Genomic DNA, 24,178 nt, shown 5'->3' on the forward strand with positions numbered 1-24,178 from the left:
TTTATATCCCTTCAAGTTTCTTTGACTCTGCTGAAAAGTCACAAAGATCTGATCATGCAAAATCAATCCAAGACTGCCTCTACTACCTAGTTCTCATCTTTGCTGCCAGGGGAACAAGCAGAACTGCAGCTTTTTGGGTTAATCCACGCCTTTCTGATGCCAAGAGACAACTGCAAATCAGCTAAGCCTCATTTAGAGGAAATTTATATCAATTTTCCATCTCCAGGAAGACCTGTGAGAGCAATTTTACCTACATGAAAAAAAATGTTTAGCCAATAAATCTTGTGAGAAGACAGGGGCCAAATGGAGCTGGCTCAGGCATGAGGCAAGGTAGTGGGAATATGTCAGATAACACAGGCTAGCTGGAGTCCTTCCAGGCTTTCACAGCAGTTGAACAGCTGCTGTGTGTGAACACAGTGAGGAACAGATCTGTGTGGGGGAATGAAACCCATCTACACAGGAATGTTCCCGAGCAAGGACAGTCACCAGATCTGCTCACACATGGTGGTAGATAGAAATATTGTAGACATCTAGGTATATTTACAGATGTAGTCATAGCTGTAGAAAGCACAGCTTGGCAGGTGCAAGTCTCCTTCAACAAGAAATCAGTGTCTCTGGTAGTGGCGCACAGATTTCGTGTATCTGGACGTGAAGGCTGACTGGAATCAGGTGTGAAGCTTTTACCTCCAGAGATGACTGGTGATTAGGATTCAAGTGGGGGAAAAAAAAACTGTCAAGGAATTTTAATGCTTCTGAAATTCTGTTTCCTAAATTAATTTGGGGAAAGTAGCGAAAGTTACATTTACTGTGTCACAATGATGAAGGTTTCAGTCTCCCAAGATGAAAGATAAGTGGCTTCAGAGGGGCTACCCACACACTCCCTGCGCTTTGGGGTAACTGCTCCAATTTTCTCTCTTCTTGGAGCCATGTTTTCCCCTCATGTGTCCTCTAGCCAAATAATGGCCCTGGTATTTGCAGCTGCTGGCTACCCAAGTTATGAAATACAAGAACAAGAAAGAGCTCCACAGAACCAGCTGTGCCCAGCATCAGCACCTGAGCTACCACATTCAAGCACTTCACCTATCTACATCTTTTCAAGTAGTGAAAGGCAATCTCTGCTCAGGCATAGCCCAGACTGAAGCAGTGCCAGAGCAGCTCTGAGAGGCATTATTCCAAAGCCTACTTGAAGAGTAATACAAAAGCAGATCATAACAAGTGGACTAGATAACCCATTGGAATAGGCTAAGTTAACAAAGGATTTCCAGGGAAAGCTGGAAAAAAGAGGATATGGTTACAGCTGAACTTGAAGAACTCAGCACAATAACACAATAAGCAGACTCACCAAACTTCCCGATGCCACTCATCAAAGCCGTCTGGAATCAGATGGATGGGCAGTCTTCATTGATCAAGATATTATAGTCCAACACACTGTGATCTTCCCTATGCTGCCATATCTGGAGGCATGCAGGGAGCAGATTACCTGTGGAGCATTATGAAAGGTAATATTTATTGACAGCTCTTAGAAAAACTGGGTCTTACTAGGGCCAGATTCTCAGTGTTGCTGCTGATATGTTGGATTTTTCTTTTTTCTGGACCAGTAACAAAAGTAAGGATGTCAAGAAGCTGTGCTAAGTGCCATAGCCCCCATCAAAGTGAGAACCTTCAATGCAGTCTCCTAGAGAGGGTGAACCAGAAAAACTAAGCATAGGTATCAGCTGAAGAATTGTCCCATGAGTTGTTTTAATTGCAGTAAGCACCTGGCATCTCTACCCCAACCCAAAGCTCTTGGGTGCCAGATGCTTTAAAAACACTGCCCTGAATTTGCACTTCCTACAAAACAACTGGCTTCAGTTCAGTTCCTTTCCATTTTTGTTGAGCATGAAACAGGTCAGATCAATGATTCCTCTGTTTAGCTAAGCAGGTCTGGTTGGATGGCCTATAGCTAGAGGTTGGTGTCCTTAGAGACCTGTCCTTGCAGCCCTGTCACCTATTCTAAGCTCTTATGCCCTCCAGACTGCCTCCAATTAGGATCTCTTGCTTTGCTGTTCTGATGCACAGCTGGGAGTCTGGCTTTCAACACATGATTCCTTTGGGCATCTCAGAGCAGCATAGCCCACACCCATCATCCTCAGAGGGTAGTAAAGTCTTGCCAGTGCTATAAAAAGACAGGCAAGGTAAAATGGATATATAACATCAATCCAGGTCAAAATTGTGGAAACCTCCATAGAGGGCTCATTCACTGAAGAATTAAAGATGGGAATACAGCAAGGCCAATTCATTTGCTTTATGGAAAATGGGCCTTGTCAAACAAACCTGATTTTACTTTGTGATGAGATTACAAATTTGGTTGATGAACGGAACTGTCCAGAAGTAATAGGCTTAGATCTTTGGAGGGCTTTTGACTTAGTATCAAATGACATTTTGTTTTAAAAAAATAGTACTATATAGCATCAATAAAGCCCTAAGCAGATTAAGAACTGCCTACCTGACAGATACCAAGCAGCAACCAGCGAGGGAAAACTAGCATTAAACAGGAATGGTTCTAGAAGGGTGGTCTAGGGAGCAAGAACATGCCCAGGGTGAGTTGCTGCTTTTGGCCGTGCTCTGGAGGTTGATGGCAGGTGGTGCAGACACCAGCAGTTAGACAGAGGGTGATGAGGATGAAGCTGATGGCAAGCAGAGGACATGTCTACCCACAACCCAGCTCCTCTGGCTAGCACAGGCCAGTGGCACATGGAATCTGCAAACCAGGCTCAGCCCTTCACACATCGCTTCCAGCTGCTGCTATGGGACACATACAGACATCACTCAGAATGTCTCAGGAATATTCAAGCCTCAGCAGTGCCCTGTGTCACACGAGTTGGGCCAGAAATAATGGGCTATGCTACATCTCTAATTTGCAGCATCGTAACTGTTCTAATTTGCAATTTTCCCCAAATGAGACACTTGCTTGTCAATTGTCTGCTACCAATTACGAGACAGGTAGTATAAGCCTTGCAAAAGTGGCATCAACCTCTTCTGGGATCATTAAAAGAAAGTGTAGTAATCTCATCCAGCCATTTTAGGTGCTTAACAAACCAAAAAGGGCAGACTTTCCTTAAGGAAAGCAGCAAGAAGCTGCCAAATACATCCTTTTAATCCAGTGGAGCTTGCTAAGGTGAGTTACACCATATCTTGGAACTGCCAGACAGAATTGCTTTGAAGATTTTTGCTGTTCCTTTGCTTTTGTTGCTTTTTTTGGGGGGGCGGGGGGGAAAGGGGTGGAGGCGGGAGAAGAGAGAAAAAAAAAACCTACGATAAAATAAGAAAGACAGTACAGAAAGAGGAGAAAAATAGCATCCTATAGCCCTTCAGTAAGAGCTGCAGCTCTTTGCCAAAACTCAGGCAACTTTCTACAGCATGCACGCCAGCATCACAAGCTTAGCCCCAGCAAATTATGAGGTGACCCTCCTACCACTCCATCCTGCAGTTCAGCTTTTCAGCTTTGCTTCTCCAGTGCTGTCTTCAAATCCATGCACCCATCAGGTCATAAGGAGAGTAGAAACATGATCTTCTTGCTGCATGAGGCAGAACAGGCTGTAGGGCAGGCAGAGTGATGTGAGCTGGGGTCACCTTCCAACACATAAACCAACCTGTTTTGTTTTTTTGGAATGGTTTTGCTTCTGTCTACTGCACAGAAACTCAGCTGTGAGTTTTTATATTTTCCCACATTAATGGCCCTAGCAGAGGAGCAGCCTTCTTTTCTTTTCCATTTGCTACAGAGGATAAGTCTTTGGGTCTCCACATGCATGGTGGATCTTCCCCTCCATCAAGCAAACCTCACTGTTCCTGGACCCTTGTCCTGTCACTGTGGCAATAACCCTATAATCCCTCTCCTTTGGGGCCCAACAGCTGCAACATGGACACAGCAAGCAAAGCTGAATGCTATCTCCAGCTTCACAAGCAATGTCTGGCCCAATAATCAAAATGACTTGGGGAGGCCCTAAAGAGACTGAAATAAAACCAGGGTATGCAAAAAGAAAAACGGGCACTGCATAGCCAAGTGATTTTTGTTTTTCAAGTATTTGGGATTTAACTTGTTATCATTGAGCTGGACAACAGAAAAGGTGAAAGAGCAGAGGAACTTCACCACCAAAAGGACTATGCCCAATTTTGGGAGCTCTTAGCGGCATGTGGTTTATCTAGGACAAAGTTGTCTCCCATACTTATCTTTGTCTTGTTTCTCCCTTCATTACCCTCTCTGCAATCAGCATTACTCATGCAGGCAGTGTATTGCAGCAGACACCAAATAGTTGCTATCTCAAGCAAGGCTAAATTGCAGCAGGATGTGCAGAAACAAACGTGTTCACTGCCCTGCAATAAGTGTCGAGGACTGCATCTTCATTATAATCAGGCCTTCATTGTTGGTGAACAAGGAACTCATCACAGTGGGGCACGTGTGCAAAATCACTCTTAACTACGGAGGAGACCAAGGACAAAGTGTCATTAAAAGCCCTAGAAAGTTGCATTACCCCTGTCCACATGCCTTGCAGACTTGGATGCAACTGGGCCATCCCTCATCCAGCTAAAGAGAATGAAGCTTGCACCAGCACCCAGTGCTGTGGCAGGCAGATCACCCAGCTTTGCACACCCAAACTCTATATGCCAGCCTGGGACCAAAGCTGGGATCTCCCCCTCTCCTGCAGGACTGTACTCCACTTGAAACTGAACAGCTCAGAGTCCCCAGATTCCTGAAGTCTCGGGGAAATTTTATCAAATCTGGGTGGAAAACAGGGCAGGAGGTTTGAAAAAGCAGTAGTACAGTATATTGCAGTAAGCCATGCCCATATGCCTGTGACATGAAGCATTACTTCTGTCATACTTCTCATGAGAACAAAGTCAAAAACCTGCCTTACAGATCTTCCCTCAGAAACCTGCAGCATGCTCACCACACCAAGATGATTCCCTCCAGTTCCAAAATTCCAATTAAAAAAATTATGGGAATGTTTACAGTGAAAATTTTGAACATAACCATCACTGCAACTGGAGTCTCTGCTTATTTTGCTCATTTCTTGCTCAGTTTTAAATCTAGCCAAACACACCCACATTAGAAACATTCTTCAGAAGCGGCTTAGAAGTAAACATCTAACATTTTAACAGGAAAAATCAACAACAAAACAAGCACAAGAAGAAGATGATTGTTTTTTCTGCCATCTCCACCTCTACAACCCAGGAGGCACAAAAACCTCAAGGCACAGCATGGCTTAGCACACTCAGTAGGCAGCATCAGTACGATCTCCTGCAGCCTGGGATGTTTTTAAAGCATTTGAAGGAAAAAGAACTTGAAGCCATGATAAATACCTCTGATTTACAGGATATTTTTAATGCACATTTTTTTTTGCAAGCAGATTGTATTCATGAAACATGAACAAAGTTCACATTTCAAACAACCTCCATGCTTCGGTTATTGAGATGGAGCACGATTACTTGTGAAAAGACACCACAAATCTTCCTCAGATGTTTGCCGGTCGATCAGCTCGAGAGTCAGCCCAAATTTCCCATTTGAGAGTAATTTATATGATGCTCATAGAAGCTAAAGGAAGCCGAGTGCTAATTAAGTGCCTTCAATCTGAACGCCAGGTACAACTCAACGCAACTGCACTGCAGACTTTTTCTGCAATGGCCCACGAACAGCTGAAGGCTCTGGATTCAGCCAAGCTGAAAAACGTATTTCTGCCTTTTGTGTTGCTGTTGCTTGCTGAGGTGGCAGGGGCTGTAAAACTGTGGCGTGTGTAAAACTGAGTGATGCTCATCTGCAAGCACAAAGGGCTGCAATTGCTCCTGAGCCACTGCAGATAGATTTCCCCTGCCAGAAAGTAACGGGATCTCTGCAGGTCTGAATTGTTATTAACAATGCAGAGGAGTCGCATTGTGCACCATAAGGGCTCTTTTGATCATGATGAAGATAGTGATGAAAGGGAGCACACAAGCTCTGAGCTCAGTGCCAACACTGCACTTCAAACCACTGAAGAGAGGTGGGAGGCAGTGGCATGGCTGTGCATGTCTGCAGACCCTGCAGAGAAAGCAGGACAAATTAGGTTCTAAAACAAGAATGCTAGAAGGCACGTGGCTGAATGGCCAGAGCTGAGAAGTTATTTACACAGCCTCCTTTGTGCGATGAGTAAGTTTTCTTTATGAAGCTAAGGCAAAAATTCCCTGGACAATCTGAACTATAGAATACCCTGAAAACTTAAAAAGAAGGCAGGGGAGATCAGACCTGTCAGAAGGAAACATCATCATCCACATTTAAATTATTGAGCCACTTTCTTCTGGGTAAGCTCCCCCAGAAAAACAATCAGCAATAAAGAGCAAAGTGGAAAATTCAGTCGTGGAGAACACACACCCCTCGTGCTGTACTCCATCCCCAAGCAATACGCTGCAGTGTTATATAGAAACTGAAATCCAGATAAACCCAGACAGCAGTGAGGATGGGTCATCAAGCAGCTCACCTGCTTCTCTGGCTTTTTAGAAGGGGTTAAAGGAAGTCTGAAGATGTCTACATCCTGAGTTGATCAACACTGGCTTAGCCCTCTTCAAGACCAGGGTAAGTTCAGATGAGCTTGGATTTAGCCCATCAAAGCAAAAATGACTCTCCACAAAATTCTCATGACTAAGTCATTGCTGCCCCTTTACTGTTATTATTTATTTATTTATAAGTCCTAGTTGTTGTAACCCACCAACAGCAGGATACCTACTTTCTATTCTGCATAAGTACCCAGCTGCCACGGAGAGCAAGTGATTCAAAAGCGTGATCTGGATGACTGGAGGAAAGTAAATGCCACTCCTATTTTCAAGAAGAGCAAGAAAAAGGATGGAGGGAACTAGAGGCTTGGTCAGCATGCCCTGCAGCCCATGGAGGGAGGACAGATGGCTCCCAAAACCTACTTCTCAGGAGAAGGATCAAGGAAGACGAAGGGCTGGAGAACCAGAACACATATAAGAGAGAGTGTCTCTGGATTTGAGTGATATGGGTTGAAGAGAAAGAAAAACAGCTTAGATCTCCATTTCAGTGTCTGAGGTAGCATTTGTTCAGGTAACAGAAATGGAGCACACCTTGGTCATTTTATCTGCTGCCATTAGGCAGGGCTCCATCATTTAATTAATATGATTATTTTTTAAATTGCTTCTTCATTGTTTTGCTAAGACTCGTGGAGAAAAGTAAATTGAAACTAATAAAATTACAAGGCAGTTAGTTGAGCGAATCCAACAAATACAACCAAAAGCTCCCACATAAAATTATGCAAATGCATTAAAATAGCAACATAACCTCAGCTGATTCATACTCACTGAGTTTTAGAATGTTTTAGGCTGGAAGGGAATCCAGAGATCATCCACCACATTTCCCTGCTCAAAACTGGCCTAATCAGATCCAGTGATGCTTGTCAAATTCTTGTGAATCTGCATGAGATTCTAGATTTTCTTCAGCATTTCCCACCCTCTAATTTCTAAGTGTGTTGGCAAAAGGAAGAAAGATACTATCACTGTTGTTTATAAGATGAAGCTGGGAAATTTGAGAGAAATAGTTTGTCAGAGTTCACCTAGCAGATCAGAGCTGGAAAGTTAAACACAGGATCTTCCCTTTGCTTTTATGTATCATCTTAGAATCAGGATGTTCTGGACCAGCCTTCCAAGATGACTGCTGAATGTAGGATAGAGCTCAACATGTCCAGGGAGGTGGAGAAGGAACATAATCATCTGCAGAGGCAGAGGACTGAATACAACAACACTGGTGATGATTTCCAGTTCCAACCTTTCCTGTGCCATCACCAAATCATGACATGATACCCAAGATGGGACCAAGACTTCTTACTGATGGGAGAAGACAAGGGAGAAGTAAACCCAAGTGTGAACATTTGATTGCATCAGGGCATCTCTCTTGAGTGCCGTCAGCCATGGGGTCCAAGAGCAGAAAGATGTGAGATAGGACCAACCAGTGCTGTGATCACATGCAGCAATTCAAACTCCACCTGCTTCAGAAGAACCAAAAGGTCATTAGCCAGTTTTGTCACTCTTGTTAATGAACAGTTCACTTTGCTTGGGACTATGCCAGCCCACCTCAAAGACAGACAGCAACATGACTGAACCAAGGCAGGGAAAACAATGATTATTTCACTTCTCCAATTGACAACACCTTCCAAACCACGGCAGAAACAGAAAGGGGAGGGAGGAGAATAAAGAACTTATAGAAAAAAATCAGTCTTCACAGACTTACAATTTTCAGCAAAAAATTCATCCTCCTTTAGATGACTTTTTGACTACAGGAGAAATAAGTTCAAACTAAAAAGAAAAAGAAAAATACTAATAAGCAAACAAAAAATCCCCACAAAACACACCTCCACAATTTGCTGCTACAGAAACTGCAGGCAATAATTTCTAGTCCAGTCCTAGGAAATATCAGATAGAAACTGTGCTTTTAGATGCAAGATCTGTCACAGTCTATGTTTCCAGAAGGAAGTTAAAGAGGAAAGAATGTTTCACAATAGAGCAAAAAAAAAGAAATGCCTTTTGGCATTCTGGAAAAAGATACCTATTGTATGAAAAAGGTAGACCAAGCTTCTAATACAGGGAAGAGCTAAGAATTTGTTTCAATGGAAACACAGACAAAACATTTATAGGAGTTTTTTCATCTCAAAAAACAAAACGAATGAAACAAAAACAACAAAAACCTACCCCACCCCCAAAAACCAACTACACAAAAAAACCCTGCAAAATATACTCTCAGTGCTGAAAGCTGAATGTATGTAATAGGGAAGAAAAGAAATCACTGGACAACTTCTCTTTGGACACAGCAGCATCCTCGTCACTCAAAGTCTTACAGATGTCTCACTAAAGAATACATCCTACTTAAATCAGAAGCTATGGGGCTGATAGAGAAATTGCCGGGTGAGGTTTCAAGGCTTGAGTTATTGTGGAAGGGCAGGATACAGATTCATAATGACCCCTTTCAGCCTCAAGATCTATGAATATTACTGTTACCCCTGCTTTCATTTTGCAGGAGCCATTGTCTTGCCTGCAACACCCCAGCACTCTGCTGCGTACGCTGGGTGGAAGTTAAGTAAGTGAGGATATCAGCTGAGGAGACAGCTTACAGGATGGAAATTTACAGAAATGAAACAAATTAACAGCTTCCCAAGCTCAGCAGTATTCATCTGACTCCTCTGCTCTGAGTGTACAGAGAACACTTGCGCTTTTATGGCTGTAATTACGCAGCCCTGCTCACTGCTTCACTGCCTAGCCCAAGGTTTATAGAGCAACACGAAATTTTGGGTTGTTAATCCTGGCTGTTAGTTACTGCTTTCATTTCAGCTTATCACAACTGATGTTTATATTTACTAGATGCTTTACGAGGGCTTCGCAGTGCTTTTTGGGCACAGTTTCAACCCGGCTGCACTACAAGCAAACCCTTGTTCTTATTTGGAAGGATCTCTGAACACACCATCTTGAAACCAGGAGTGGAGCTGTGAGCTGAGGAAACTGGCGTAGATCCCCTGTCCTCAGGGCAAGCAAAGCCAGTCCACCTTCCTTCACACCTCACAGCATCTCTGTTACCTCCTTCAGACCCAACACGGGGACCTTTTCCCGTCACCTGGAAGTTTTGCAAGGTGACTTTCCTGGCCTCCAGCGCCGCTTCATCATTTCTTCCTAAATGGACACTTATCTTTTAATATCATGTGGTGATTGTATTGCAAACATGCATTACCGTTACATTATCAGCTGCCTCTGATTTAACACCACATTTATTCCAGATCCATAATGGGCTCAGATTTATGCTTTCATCTATTTTTATGGCTTAAAGGGACCAGCACAGGTTTCATTTTGCTCCTTTCCTGCTCTTCAACTGAAAGGCACTTCTTTGCTTCCTTCCAACCCATTGCCTCCCCCTGCAAACCAAAACATACCTTGCCACACAGGTAGCAACAGAACAAAATGAGCAACAAGCCTGTTCAAACCAAACATTGACTTCACCAACTACAGAGTATGCCACAGGAAAAAAAAAAAAAAAAAAAGTGTTGCTATACTGAACAAATACTTTTGCAAAGAGCCAAAAAAGAAAAACTCTTAATCACCACCACCTTACATGTTAATGCTCTAAAGATCTGATCTGGTAGCCATGTTAAATAAGCAGACTCTTAATAGCATGTTAGTTATCTTTTTAACCATAAAATCATAGAAGTTTTTTTCTTTCTTTCTTTCTTTCTTTTTTTTTTTTTTTTTTTTTGCCCATGTAGAAATCCCAGCACTTATAAACATAAGAGGAACCCACGATTGATCCAGGTAGGGTTGTCATGGCCATCTTCCTCCATGAACCCCTGCTTGTTCTGATATCTACTGAGGCTCAGCTGAAACCCTCCCCATGTAGGCCCCAATAAACACATAGGATTTCAGATGGGAAAAGCATGGGGAGTCAGAAGATAAGTGGCCAAATCCAGTTCTTGTCCATACCAGCCTTTGAGCATCCTCAGGGAAGAGAGCACACTCAGCACCTTCTCTTCTGATTCCCTCTATATCCTCTTCTTAAATTTTGCCACTTTTGCTTTCCACTACTCTGCTAATTACAACACTGGGCTTTGCAGAAATGCATCAGAAAAATGATGCTTCAGGGGTGTGGGGGGAAACTGGAGAGCAGTGATCTGTTCCTGAATTGGGCATTCATATAGTATCAGCTAGGAATACAAAAGAAAACATCAATGAGTAGTGACACAAGCCCTTTGCTGGCTGAAGCAGAGCACTGGCGGGTAAGGAACAGAGTAGTGCTGCACTTCTCTTGCAATACTGTGCATTATCAATTCAGGGGAAAACTGCAAAGTTATCCATCTCATGCCACTACAGCACAACTGCCTGCCCTGGGTAAGCATGGGCTATGGTTAACAGGCTTCTGTTAGCTCCTGTATAGATTAAAATGTTGGAAATCTGTCTTCATTGTATTTCCAAAATGGAGAATGCTTTCATCACCATTTCTCTTATTGCTTTAAACATGTCAGCAACTATTTTCAAGTGCAGCTTGCTTCCATTTTCCCCAGCGATTTCTCACTTGAGAAGCCCTGAACGCCTCCCTGTTCTGCTCCTTCCATCAGCCAAATCTTTTTTATTTTAGCATCCATTACTTCTTCACTTTGATAGGGTTCAAAATCAAAAAGCTCACCACCTGCTGGAGAACAGAACCTGTTCATTCCTTCTAGGAAGCATTAGGGCAGCAGCATGAGTCCTGCTTGCCCCAGGTACTGCACACAGTGCCCACTAACACTGGTGGGCTACAGAACCCACTAGTTTCTCTGTAAAACTGAGCATAATCACATACAGTCTCACCTCCATTGTAGGGCCGATGGTAACATCCAGCTTCAGAACACAGTTTGGGAAATGCATTTCTGTAGGATCCCAGTCGGGCATGTGAGCTTTATTGCTGTGATAGGGCATGCCTACTGTAACAAAACCAACCCATTTTGAAACCATAAAACCTCCTTGCACAGCAAGAAGGTTCCCTTTGACTGCCAGCCCCCTGCCCCCACTGACTCACTTGTCTCATACCACTCCATTTGGTTCAGTTAACCCCGTAAGAACCTTCCCAATAAAGGCTGCAGTGGCCCACACAACAACATGGCCACAGGTGTTTTGCCTGTTATCCATTAGCTAGCAGCTGGCCTGCTTTCTTGGCGCATGGGGGTTTACAAGTCTCAGCAGGAAAAGCTTCAGTGGCCTCTTATTTTACAAATTCTGGGCTTTGCTAGGTTCTAGGCTGAAAGCTGATTGCCTCCAGTCACTGTAGACCTCTATTATTGGCCCACAGTGCAGTGCCCCTGGAGTTGCTAATAGCAGCTCAATTACAAAAGAATTTGCACTGGAAGCAGAGAATCAATCTCATTCTTATATGTGTCTTCCTCCCAAAATTAAAGCACTTACCGTGGAACCCAGAACACGTTTTTGAGAGTATTTATTGGCACCTTAAGGGGAGATTGAGAAGGGGCCTCTTTGGGATCTTCCACTTGAATAAAGCATTCCCTTTGTTCTACGTAAAACTTGCTGGGAGATGGGAAACAGTCCCTTGAAGGAGGATAGTTTTAGAAACAGCAGATGCTGTTGGTTCCACTGACTGATCTGTAGAGCTCCTGCTGTGGCACAGCAGGCAGGGAACTATATAAGTAGCTGAAGGCCATTCATAGACACCACCAGTTGCACCCATTCATTGTTACCACTGATGGGATTGGTGGCTACAGGTATGGGGAGCAGGCAGGAGGTGATCACAGGGTGCAGAAAAGTAAAAATAAACAAAGAATAGCATTAGCAAGGAAGAAAACAGCAGCAGTGAAGGGCAGGATAAAGCTTTTGTTGGGGTGTAGCCCTGTAACCGACTTTTCGAGTGAGCATCCATAAGGTACATTGCCCATCTTCCTCTCCCCATTCTCTCTGCACAGAACCAACAACAGTGGCCAGGTGTCAAATCATTTTGATACTCTTTCTGCCAAAAAATGAGCTTATCACACACCAGAAACATTCTTGGGGAAAAGGCAGTTTTGACAACACAACTGCCATACGCCATCCTCATTTCTCCTCCCCTTACATCCTTCTCTGATTTGGGGTTGTTTTGAAATCCAAATAGATTGAAGTCTATTTTTTAATTAAGGTTAATGGGCAATTCCTTAGCTAATTGATCTGGGGAGATTCAGAAAACAGTTGTAAAGATCCTCCACATTTCACACTGTCAACATCATAGAGATACTTCGGAAATTTTCAGAATCCTTAGAACGTTTTCTCATTATTTCCTACATCGAAACAGAGGTTTGGTTTTTTAGAAGCAGCAGCTCAGAATAAATATTGAATGTTATCAACTTTCCTCAGCACACTGAGCAATCCCTGCCCCATTTCAGGGTGATGGGGACTTGCCAGATAGCTCTGAGGTGGAGTGAAGAGCACTGCGTATAATAAATGGCTTCATTTTATTAACATCTGCAGGGCATACTGCAGCAAGCACACATAAGCTATGCTGTAAGAGCAAGGTATCACAAAGCATGCAAGATGCCTTCTCTTTCAGTTCCCTGCTTTACAAAACGCAGACTAGAGTCCCATGCAGAGTTCAGTGTCTACATTCAAAGCAGCTCTAGCATTGGTCTCTCTCACAGTGTCACATTAGAGTTGTAATGACATGTTCTCAGCACACTATTTGCTCCACAGATCAGAAAATTTAAGCTGTCTCCCAACATCTGTGCAGTGCTGCTCCCCTCTGGCCCTCAGATGCATGCACCTTCACATCTGTTCACCAGCACAAGCTGCCACCAAGCTGTTCATCCTCCCTCTCCTTCCTCACCTGCCTCAGAAATCATCAGCACAGTTCTTCCTTGTTTCTCTTTCAGAGTTGGAGGAGATTTTTCCTCCCTTTTCCCTGTGCTTTGAAATTTGTCTGTTTTAATCTGTTTCAAGTAGAACTTGACTGAGATCAGATGGGCATCACGACATGCCATTGTGGAGCTGAAAAAAATTGCCCGTTGCAAAGGAGCACTCTCACAAGTCTCCATTTTGCCATGACTGCTAATTTTGATGGGCACAATTATGTCCTGGGAGAGCATAACACTTCCCTGTCTTCATCAGAAGCATGGAATTACTGAGTTTACTAACACAGGTTAGTAGGAAGGAAGCTGGATTTTGTTGAGACTACATCCTTCTCTGACACAAGAACAGGGAATGATAAGAACAGGGACATTCCTGATAAAAGTACTACTCAGTGCTGTTCACACATTGATGCATGCTTTTGTAGCCCAGAAAGATAAAGGACTTAGAGAATAGCTTTTTCTCTGTTCTCCCATTAAGAGAGGCTGTTCCTTAGAACCTGCCAACTACAGGAGAGAGCAAAGATGCACAAGGATTTCTCAGCAACCACCACACTGTGTGGTGTTTGCACAGTGCCTTCTGCACCCAGCAGCAGGGACACCCAGCCAGCTTTGGCCCCAGAACTGACCAACAGGGATGGAGCAGGATGAGATCCGGGGGACAGAAGTGCATGGCTTGGCTGTCCTTGCTAAAGCTGACAATGCTCAGTTTACCACTTGGCTGGCAGGGAAATGTCAGCATCCATTGACTTTCACAGGCTAATGTCCTGCCACCAGCCAACAAGAGAATTAAAATTCAAGAGGAGATCTGAGCTTTTTCACTGTACAAACAGCCTTTCAACAGCCCACAAAAGAAACTGAGAAAGTCTCACTGAAGTCCAAGGTGTGGATGGAAGTAGGAAGAAATAGAAAAATCAGAGAAAAACAGTAATGACCAAGGAGCACACAGATTGGAAAGAAACTGCTGGTGGTCCTGGGCATCCCCTGACCCAACATCCAAGCTGTGCTGTGTCTAGTCCAGAGGGGAAAGGCTTGGTAAGCAAAGAGAAAAGAATCACACAGTCACAAAAAGGCTCAGGTTGGAAGGAACATTAAAGATCATCTAGTTCCAACAGCCTCCTGTGGGCATAGTTGCCAGCCAGGGCAGCCAACCTGGCCTTGAATGCCTCCAGGGGTGGGACATACACAGCTTCTCTGAGCAGCCTGTGCCAGCGCCTCTCCATCCTCTCAATGAAAAATTTCCTCTTAAAATCTTATCTCCCTTCTTTTAGCTTTAAACCAATCCTCCTTGTCCTATCACTATCAGTCTGTGTAAATAGTTGGTTCCTCTCCTGATTGTACGATTCCTGCAAATACTGGAAGGCCACAATAAGTTTTTCCCAGAGCTTTCTCTCCCTCAGCCATTCTACATAGGAGAGGTGCTCCAGCTCTCTGAGTATCTTTGTGGCCCTCCTCTGGACCCAGCTAACAGCTCCACATCTTTCCTGAGCTCGAGATTCCAGGCCTGGATTCAGTACTCAGCCTCATGAGGATGGGGCCTCATGAGGGCAGAATAGAGGTGACAGTCTCCTCCCACACCCTACTGGCCACAACCCTGTTCCACATTCATGCCAAGACTGGGAAAACACTCTGCTGCCTGGAGCATCTTTCTGAGGAAGTTATCCCTCATCACAAAATGTCTTAGAGAGAGCAGAGAGCAGCAATAAGAGGGAGGAGGATGGTTCAGAGCCTTCTTGGATCCAAAGACATTGGAACCAAAGACATTGGCACAGTGGTGCAGAATTACTGGGGAAATCCAGAAGTCAGAAAAAGATAGAAGGCAGGAGGGAAACACCACCAGGTTATGCAGAAGGTTGGAAGGGTACAGGACCTGTTTGCTTGGACTCACTTCTTGAAGAATGACTGCCATCTCTGCTCCTTCTTCATAATGGAGGGCAATGGCCACCTGAACACTATGTGATCGAGGATAACTGCTCCTGTACTACAAAACGAGCTTCTTCCAGAGGTAACATCTGGCAAAAGCAAGTATACAAACACTTAGTTCTCCTGGAGAGGGAATTTCAAGTGGACAGAAATAACATCTGAAGAAAAAAAAAAAATCAATGACAAAGTTCATTTTAAAAGCAACCCCATTGGCCTTTGCTAATATTTTCTGTGTGTTGTGTAACTATCTAGAAATGAGAGAGGATCCAAAAATTTAAACGGGATTTATAATGCAAAATCTTTGGGAAGCAGGGTGATGGTGGGGTTGCAAGGTCTAAGGATGAATTTACCCCTCTTGTTAGGACAGGTCAATTTGCATTAGTGTGACCCACAGTCAAGAAGCGGAGGAAACCACAGATGAAACAGGCTTTGCTTAGGGCAGAATGAAGACAGGAAACCTATAGGGAGAAAAGGGGAGCAAGAGGGAAGATATTCTCTTGTTTTGGTTGTGGATATATTCTGAAAATCAAGATGTCTAAATGCTTACTACCCACTAGAAACAGCACGAGTAGCTTAGGCAAATTTCAGCTCTGCTTTCTTAAGATCTCCCACCCTGCTGGCTATTTGTCTTGCTGGAGGAAAAATATGCAGGACATACCAGATCTTCAGGATGAGAATCCCAGCTCCATGTTTTCTCACTGTGTGTTAGGAAAATAAGTCAAATTATTTCTTTAATTCGTAAGCTTTCCTTGGGTAATGACAGTTCCAGCCTGACTATGCACAGCACTTAGAGCACTTAGCACCCAGCTGCTAACTGCTAGTTTTGATTTATGTCCAGTAGAGATGATTTAGAAAAACAAGTTTGAGAAGATAGTCATGTTAAATCAGTTAAGTCAAACTCTATGAACGGGCTCTAAGAGCTCCTCATAGGTAATCTCGCATCTTTGAGTCTTTCCCCCTATCTTCTCTTTTTACCAGTTTTATTTTGTGAAGATACGAGACTTTTTTTCCTCCTGCTGAGTGCTGGGTTAACAAATGCAGGAGGCATATATTAATGGTATTCTTTGGGGACCACCTACAGCAATGGGATGAACAATGGGCCTCGAACCATTACTAATTTATAGCCCAGAAATACAGTGTATGAATATTTTTTAAATGTAAAACCATTAGTCACACTTAATAGTTTATTTGAACTAAAACCATATTATTATCCCCTTGTTATTTTACCTGGTATATTTTAGACCACTTATCTCAAGGGTTGCCATAGCTACCTGCTGAGTGCCTTTGACTGGAGTGTTTGCAGTAATCAATGTTAAAGACTCCTTGTAAAAAGAAGTATGCTCTGACTAAAGAGGAACCTGGGCAAAATTGCCCATTATTGTATTCTTCCCCTCAGTGCTGCAGCTGTCAGGTGATTGATAGTTTGGTTCCCTCACTGGCCCTGAAAAGGTCTCAAGACACAATCCTTAGGATCATAAAACCCCACCAAAACGAAAGTTTTGAAGGACCTCTGGCTCAAAATGGGTCCAATCCGGATTATGGCTTTGTCCAGATGGGTGCTGGAGGTCTTCAGGTACAGAGGGCACGTAAAGAAGCCAGAACTGGGTTCTTTCCAGTGGTGCCCAGTGCCAAGTCAAGATGCAAAGGGCACAAACTGGAACACGGGAGGCTCTCTTTCATCATCAAGAAGCATTTCTGTGCTGTGTGGGTGCTGGAGCACTGGCACAGTGCTGACTCCAAGAGCCCAGTCCAGAGGGTGTTTATTACTCACTTTGCAAAAGTGCCATTCCTTTCTCCTGCTCCCACCACTTCAGCCACTCCTGCACTGAGATTTCTCTGTGCAATGTGAGCAGAGGCCCTTTTTCCTGGATAGCTCAATGCAGCACATTGTGCATGCTACAATGTCCTGAAACACAGTATCACAGCTCAGGGACCTGGAGATAGGAATAACCGACTCCAAATCCTCTAGGGCAGTAAGAAGTGAGGCACATCAACTCTACAAATAATTCAGAGCAGTCTTGGTCTGTAATACTCAACAATCCTCCAGCAGAGAAATGGATCCAGGACTGCAGAGCTGCTCTGTCTGCAAAGTGTTCAGAAATGAACCATTTGTTCCAGTCAGCCTTTTAGTGAAGAAGAAAAAAAAAAATGGAAAGAAAGAAAGAAAAGAAATGAAGGAAAAAAAAAAAAAAAATTCCTCTGCAGATATTGTGTATTTATGGAGCCTGGGACATTAATAAGGCAGAAAAACCTTTTCTGCTCTAAAAATCTGCAGCACATTTGTCTCCCTCCCACGTAACTCAGCCTATGTACCAGAAGCAAACCAGCTCCTGTGAGCCATCCCCTCTGCAGTTCGGCAGCCCCAGCCACCTCCCCAGAATTGCAGTCTCCTACTGTGCTGGCCTCTAGACTGCTGAAATCCCACTTTCCTCAGGCTTCTTAGGTTACTTGTTTTAAATTAATCTGAAGAGCACTACAGTGAATTACTCCTTGAAGTGAGCTTTTTTTGAAAGTTAAATGTCAGCTTTTCCCAATGCCCACTTCAGCTCCAACTTCAGAAGAGTTATCGTTCCCCATTATCGTGGTGAAAAGCTGATAATCATTGTTAAATTAACCCCTGTCATAGAGACCATTTGAAGGATTGCCCCAGTAAGGAAGTACCTCTGGTACACTGCCCAGGTGTTGTGGAGGTCTATGTCTGTTTTTGTCCTTTCTGTGGGACACAGGGTCGCAGCACAAGCCCAGCATGCAGCCAAGGCAGAACCTCAACTACCACGTCCCTTTGTTTGACTGCTCAAGGCTCAGAGCAGCCAAATGCCCAACCCTACACAATGCCAGGTTTACCAAATTGTCCATTGATCTGGTTCTTTATTTTGCAGCCTGCTTGAAGAAGGCTCAGAGGCAGTCTTCAAGGCAGAGGCAGTCTTTTCCTTCTCTGTTTGCCCAAAAAGCTCAGTCTGCAATCCAGCCCAGGACATAACAGTTGTAGCAGTGTCTCCTCACCTCATTTCATGAAAGCAAAGGCTGTCCCGAACACAAAGCTAACCTGGGAAGGTGACTCTTCTTTGCTTGCCCCAAAGCATGTTGCTTCATTCATTCACTGGGAAGAGTGCCTGCTTGCCTCACTTAATGGGATTATGTGGAAAGGATGACACATAACAGGAGAAGGGCTTTCAGCACGTGCTCAGAGACAATTTCTCTTGTCAGAATCAGAATCTGCACTACCATATCTCTCAGCTCCACAATTAAAATGCTATTGTGTAATGCACAAAATCCAATTAGCTATGGTGGAAAGTTAACTGCAACAGGCTCTGAACAGGCCTTGTCCTTCAAAGGGAGATGGGTGAAGAAGACCTGAGAGAAAAGCAATTGCCAGCAGAAAGGTGCCAGTTAATGTGCAGTACCAACACAGCAAAGCAAGTGTGGCCTTTTGTAGCCACATTAAATAAATAGATAGATAGATAGATAGATAGATAGATAGATAGATAGATAGATAGATAGATATTTTTTTCTTACTCCACACCCCATGACACATTTCAGGTACTTTCCACTTCTGCATTGTGGTCTTCTTAGGAAATTCGTGGTAAGTAGAAGAAAGCAGTGTAAGGGGATTTCTGAGTAATTATAGCTTCGCTAATACAATGCGTGACAAATACCAAGCTGCAGGAGAGAATAACAGGGTAACAATTAACACATTCACAAAAGTTCTCTCTCACACCATCCCAAGGACAGTAATGAACCTCAGGTAAAACTCAGTCATTCAGCAGTGTGTGCACATTACAAGAGTATTTCATCAAAATAAATCAAGTCCCTGGAGTCACTCGAGGTCAGGCTGGACAGGGCTGTGAGCACCTGATGGAGCCGTTGGTGTCCCTGTACACTGCAGGGGAATTGGACTAGGTGATCTTTAAGGGTCCCTTCCAACACAAATGATTCTGTGATTCTTGGAGTCAGTGGAGAATACAGTACATTTGTTCCTCTCACAAAAATATATATCTTGGATTCCCAAGGAAAAGTTCTCTTCACAGTTCAGAAATAACCAAGCTACTCTCAGGCACTGAGAGCATAAATCAAGTTTTTTTCCACTTCCAGGCCTGTACTCTGAAACAGCTGGATCTGATGGCTAATCCTTAAAGTAACCTTATGAATTTCTCTTAGGACACATCATCATGAGTACTGAGGAAAAAAAAAAAAAAAGGACTTAGGAGTGAAACAGAGGGCAACTACAACAAGCAAGACCTGCCTTTGGTAAACTGCCAAGTGACATTACTATTACAATGATCTGGAGCCCATTAGTATCAAGCAAAACCCCCACTACAGCCTCAGCTTCATCTGTTTTTGTTCCACCTGTTGGCTTCCAAGGACAACCACACATCAGAGGAACTCACAAAAATTATGATGGAGGAAGACATAATGAGCTATAAGGAGATGATAGACAGGCGTGTTTTTCTGCGATGCTTTCCTGGGAGCTAAAACAGTAGAAGTCAGTGGGACTTATCTTGAGACCCAGCTTTAAGACTCATACAAAACTCTTCTGTTTCTGACTGCTAGAGAACACTGGGCATAAATTCTTCCAGTAGGACTCACCAAGGAGCAGATAAAGAAAGGTGAGTCTAAGCTTTGGTATATGTTTGCATCATTGCAAATAACACTCTCTGGTGTCACAAGGTAGAGATAATGCATCTGAGGAATTATGGAGATAGAGAACCATACACATGCCCCCAGTGACCTGCCCTAGGGCAGCACTTCTCTCCCAGGAAAGACATCACAGAATCACAGAATCACAGAATTGCCAGGGTTGGAAGGGACCTCAAGGATCAGGAATCTCCAACCCCCCTGCCACACGCAGGGCCACCAACCATCCCACCTAATGCTAGACCAGACTGCCCAGGGCCCCATCCAATCTGGCCTTGAACACCTCCAGGGATGGGGCATAAGCTCTAGATCTCTCAAACCTCAATCTGCAGCCACTGTTGTCTGTGACCATTGCACATTTTTATGTTGTTTGGCATGGACTGAACAATTTTTCTCCATCATCCATGGAATTACCATTCAGATAGTTGGTAGGGGCAATAAGCTGGCATCCAGAAGCTGATTAATGTTAACAAACCCTATTGCCATGAATATTCCACTATTCACTTGTTACAAGTAGAAGTAGGACAGAGGTTTATGGGAAAATGGTCTTTAGTGAGCAACAATTCAAGGTATCTAAACACTTGTGAATACACATTAAGCATTTTATAAGTATTCAAGCATCAGTTATTGCAAAAGAGCAAAATTTTATTTCCTATACAAAGGGAAGAAAAGAAATCTGTTCAGCCTATGGTAAGCACATCCTTTATCACACAAAAACAGTGCCATAGGAGAGACTGTAAATTTCAAACATCTTAACCGTAACATAACACCCAGATCTTTTCAGTTGACAATGGAAATCGTTTTTGGCATGAATATCTATTTTAAACGTGTTTATGTCATGCTTCATGGGAAGGTCAGAATTAACGTTGTACTCAAAATATTTTTCAAAGTACAGTTATTTTGACTCTTGGATCAAAGAAGGTTCCTATTCTGGGTTACCATCTGGGGTTCAAATTTATTTATTTATTTTTATTTTTTTAAGAGAAAAAACCTTGGTACCTCATAAATTATATTGGAAACTACATTAAAGAGACCTTATAGCTACTGGTTACAATGCCTGCTAACTTCTTTCTCCCTCACTAACACTAATTCTCTGAGGCTCCCCAAGAGAGGTCTCCAAATACTATGTGAAACATTTGTTGATTTTTGTGGTTTTTTTTCCTTCTTCTGATTCATCTGCTATTCTTATTGCCATATTCTCTCAGTTTAGCTCAGAGACTCACGTCTCTCCTTTAGCAGGCACTTCTCTGGAGGCAGTGGGAAGCAGATTAAAAAACAGACTAACCAATCTCATGAATGCAACAGTCACACTAAAAAATCATCATTTTCCTACACCTTGGAGCTTGCTGTTTCCCTCCTCATTTGCACTAGCTTCTCAAGCCTGTTTGTTGACATCTTTCCAGTGATCTGATGCTCTCTGTGAGCAGATGGCATCAAGCTCTGAAATCTTACACATGCCATGTTACATTAAGCCCTGGCTGACTAGAAGCTATTCCCAGCATGATATTATTGACTTTCTTAGCAGAGAGATCTTCAGAGTCTTTCAGGCTGTTATGTTAGCAGGAACAAGCAAACTCATAAGCCAGATTTCCTTGGATGTTAATCTATTTACACAGAGCATCTCTCAACATCTTATTTCTTAGAAGCACAGATCAGAGAAAAAAAACAAAACCTGTTTGTTTGTTAACTCCAAATCTGTTTTTCCATCCATGGACAGTGCTGTTGGCTTCCTCCTCTCATTACTTTCAGAAAGATTCTTCCTACCCCTATCATCTCTACCCATCCCAACCTACCATCTCCCCTCCCAGCCAAGCCCTTTCCCTGGCAGCCTTCTGCCTCTCTCTCCACTCACCCCAGCAGACAACACAGCTTGGTGCGATTTTCAGAGCCTCCAGCTCCCATATCTCCATCCAACCTAGCCTTTGCATAGGAGCTTTCACTCATTCCACCATTAAAGAACTTCACAGAAGTTAGATATCTGGTTAGAACTAGATATCTGGAGATCATCTAGTCCAACCCTTCAAAGAGCAACTTTTTTACTGTTTAAGTTGCAATACCTGAGAAATAACCGCAAGAGCCGTCAGGATCTATGTTCACAGACAGATGAAATATGCTCTTACTTGCACACCTCACAAACAAACAATTGAGTTACTTCAACACCCCCACAGCCAAGAATGCCCCCTCCTTTCTGAAGACTGCTCAGATGGAACCACTTCTCTCATCATCAAAGTTCAGCTCAGGTTTAGCAGTCACCTGCATTTTTGCACAGGTGTCTGCAAGTGTGCTACACTTGTAGAAGCCAAATATTCTGAAAGGAGGAAGTCTATGCAGGCCTCTGCCCCTCTACAATCAGAACCTCACTGATACTGATAGAGCTAGGGCCATGCAGCATTTGGCCTGATGAGTTATGGACAAGGCCTTGCATGCCAGCGAACATTTTAGTCCTGGGCCATTATCAGCTACATTAAAATGGAAGTAAAGAAAAGATGGTGAAGCACAGTACTGAGGGATACATATAATCAGCAGGAGGTTGGAGGAGAAATAACGTGTGTTTTGCACTCTTCCTCCATAAGTGAGTTCCTCACTCCTGCGGATAGGAATAAGAAAGGTTTTTCACCTCCAGCAAGTGGTGTTTGCACATAGCACACTAAAAATTGGTCTGTGTTGCTACAGCAGAATCTGCAGACATGCACAAGCTTGCACAGAAGGGTACACAGAAAAAAGCTAGGAAATGTGTACTCAGCAATGGTGGTGACACGTAGCAGAGCACAGCCCAACACCAGCCACTGCAAGTGCTCCCAAGGAAGGATTCAGAGCTACAGACCTGGGCTTCTCATGGAGGCTGGAACAAGAGAGATGATCTTCTTGCCTCCAGGAGTTGTATGCTTGTAGCTCCCACGCTGGAGGGCTGCAGTGGATAGATGTAGGCTTTTCAAGCGGGATTAGTTGGGACAGCACAGGTGAGGAGTTGCCTTTTATATGAGAAAGAAGCATTAATACATGAAGCTCTGTTTGCTCTACCTGACCCTGTTTGGGGGATTGGCCTAGATGGTCTTCAGAGGTACCTTCTGTGTTTCTGTGAGCCATCAGCACTAATTGCTGGCTATTTGCCTAACTGAAAGGCTGTACACAGAAAACCATTCTTAGCTTCTCCCCAGATATAGCATGTACAAATGTAAATATTTTCTTCCCTTATTCATAGGCTTTTTCTTCTCTTCAACTCCTCTCTGCTCAGAAAGGGAGAAAAATTAAAGAACGAAACTGTACCTGCTGAAAAAGAAGACTCTGGGGGACACATTAACTAACCAAACCTAGGCATATCACATGGTGTTCTGCAAATGATGTACAATTAATTTGATCTATCTAAAAATGTTGTTACACAATACAAAGGTGAGGCCTGAATACCTCATTTTTAATAACTATGCCATGTGCAAACAATATTGTCTATTAGGTACACAAACACCTACAGTTCTACATAAGAGTTTTTGGAAGTCACTTTCGGTGGTGTTTTCTGTGATATTTCTGGGAGTGTATTCCTTGCCTAGCATATGTTAATACGAGTCTAAAGGGCCAAAGGTGTTATTCAAATGTTGGTCTTTGTTATTTTGTCTTTTGGCCTTATGCATACTTTCCATTGTGCATGAAGCATGTTATAGTAAATCTAACTTTCCAGAGGAGTTCAGATAAAAACAAAAATGTATTCAAGTAAATTCCTGGCTACTCCTGATAATCTTCATGTCCTCTAAGTGTCTGTAAATGGTTTCCAGGATTAATCACTCCACCACCTTTCCAGGCATCAAGATGAGGCTGATGAACCTGTAGTTCCTGTAGTTCCTCTGATCTTTCTTTGTGCTCTTCTTGAAAACAGCAGTGACATTTGCTTTCTTCCAGTCCTCAGTTGCACTGTATTGGAGCTGGACATAAGAACAGGTGACCAAACTGCCAGGAGGGAGTACAGAGTTTGCATAGTCAGTTTGTGTGCTCAGGACCTGACTAGGAACAAGAGAAAGAAACTATATGAACAACATGCACTCACCAGGTAGGAGTTGCTCTACAGAGATGAAAGTGAACCCAATTCTCTTGAATCCTAATCTCTGTGCCTTGCCTAGAATCATAGACTCACAGAACCATTAAGGTAGAAAGAGACCTGTAAGATCATCATGTCCAACCATCAACCCACCCCCACCATGCCTACTAACCATATCCCTCAGTGCCACATCTCCATGGTTCTTGAACACCTCCAGAGACAGTGCCTCCACCAT

The 24,178-nt window shown here is 43.4% G+C and overlaps 1 long non-coding RNA gene across 1 annotated transcript in view; it reads right to left on the reverse strand.

Annotated features, from left to right (window-relative positions):
- Nucleotides 1–23,085, reverse strand: part of LOC149918860 (uncharacterized) — a 36,323-nt gene extending 13,238 nt beyond the window's left edge. The window contains exons 1-4 of the long non-coding RNA XR_016464622.1: nucleotides 22,741–23,085; nucleotides 15,247–15,370; nucleotides 3,455–3,576; nucleotides 1,343–1,480 (exon numbers count right to left, since the gene is read on the reverse strand). This is a non-coding gene — a long non-coding RNA (uncharacterized LOC149918860). The remainder of the gene's footprint in view (nucleotides 1–1,342; nucleotides 1,481–3,454; nucleotides 3,577–15,246; nucleotides 15,371–22,740) is intronic.
- Nucleotides 23,086–24,178: the final 1,093 nt, after the last annotated feature.

This window comes from Phasianus colchicus, chromosome 2 (genome assembly GCF_987193195.1).
Source record: "Phasianus colchicus chromosome 2, bPhaCol1.hap1.1, whole genome shotgun sequence".
In the NCBI taxonomy this organism is placed as follows: Eukaryota; Metazoa; Chordata; class Aves; order Galliformes; family Phasianidae; genus Phasianus; species Phasianus colchicus.